We start from the raw sequence: 1,147 nt of genomic DNA on the forward strand, positions 1-1,147 counted from the left end.
TGAAACGACAGGCTGAATAGGTGAGATAGAGGCTCAGCGATGATAGGGGCTGTGACTTTAATCAAGAAAGGGTCTAAGCCATCTGACCCGGATGTCTTTTTAGGGTCCAGATTAATGAGGTCATACAGCACCTGAGACTCCATAACAGGCTGGAGGGTAAAACTGTGTTACGGGTATTGATGACTAGGGGGATGTGTTTCACATCTAGTTACCTTTGATTTAATGGGAGAAAAGGGCACGTTGGATTGGCAGGGAGGTGTGGTTAAGTCAAACAGGGAGCCAGACTTAATGAAATGAAGATCGAAGAGCTCTGTCATACGGCCTTTGTCTGTGACAATGAAGTCATCAATGTTGAGGGACACTGGCAGCTGCAGCTGCAGGGAGGAGGGTCTACTTTCCATGCCCTTAACTATTTCCCAAAATTTACTGGGATTAGAACTACAAAGAGAGAGCTGTTCCTTATAATAATCTATTTTGGCCTTGCGGACCGACCTGAGTGCACTTATTCGGTTTTCATGCATGGTTGAATCGTTGGGCCTTGTTTCCATGTTGGAGGCTTTTTGGCTGCAAGTCCTCCATGAAGGCCCATACCTCTCCGGAAAGTAGGGTCCCGCTGTTTTCTGCAGCTCTGAGCTGATAGAACTGCTGGACATCTTCACTGCGTCTAAGGTCCAAAGTGTTTCCCGTTTCTTTGTGCTTCTTCACATCTGCAAAGTCGGTTGCCTTGAAATGTCTGCCCGTGAGAGACCTTGCTGACGCAGTGTAACTACCTTGTGTCATGTTGCTGTGCTCGGCCTTGCCATGGTGAATGACTTTTGACAGTAAACTGTAAACTGTCCACTTGGAAACACATCCTTAAACTGTCACATACGACAAGATGAGCTGAAGGTTCGTGATTATCCAGAAGTGGACAGGTTGCACTCGCGCTTAAATTCAGGTTCCACCGAGATTTGAACTCGGATCACTGGATTCAAAGTCCAGAGTGCTAACCATTACACCATGGAACCACTACACAGAGACGGGAGGCAGTTTCTTACGCGAAATCACCATGTATATATTATCTATGCAGAGAACAGACGTGGGAGAGCTGTCGGGTTTGGCTGTTCCTCACCCAGTTGAATTCCTCCCCAAGCTGTTTCTGTTTCAG

The 1,147-nt window shown here is 46.9% G+C and overlaps 1 non-coding gene across 1 annotated transcript; it reads right to left on the reverse strand.

Annotated features, from left to right (window-relative positions):
• Positions 1–935: 935 nt before the first annotated feature.
• On the reverse strand, positions 936–1,007 carry trnaq-uug. The gene has a single exon. It is a non-coding gene; the product is annotated as a tRNA-Gln (tRNA).
• Positions 1,008–1,147: the final 140 nt, after the last annotated feature.

Source organism: Micropterus dolomieu, unplaced genomic scaffold (genome assembly GCF_021292245.1).
Source record: "Micropterus dolomieu isolate WLL.071019.BEF.003 ecotype Adirondacks unplaced genomic scaffold, ASM2129224v1 contig_10913, whole genome shotgun sequence".
In the NCBI taxonomy this organism is placed as follows: Eukaryota; Metazoa; Chordata; class Actinopteri; order Centrarchiformes; family Centrarchidae; genus Micropterus; species Micropterus dolomieu.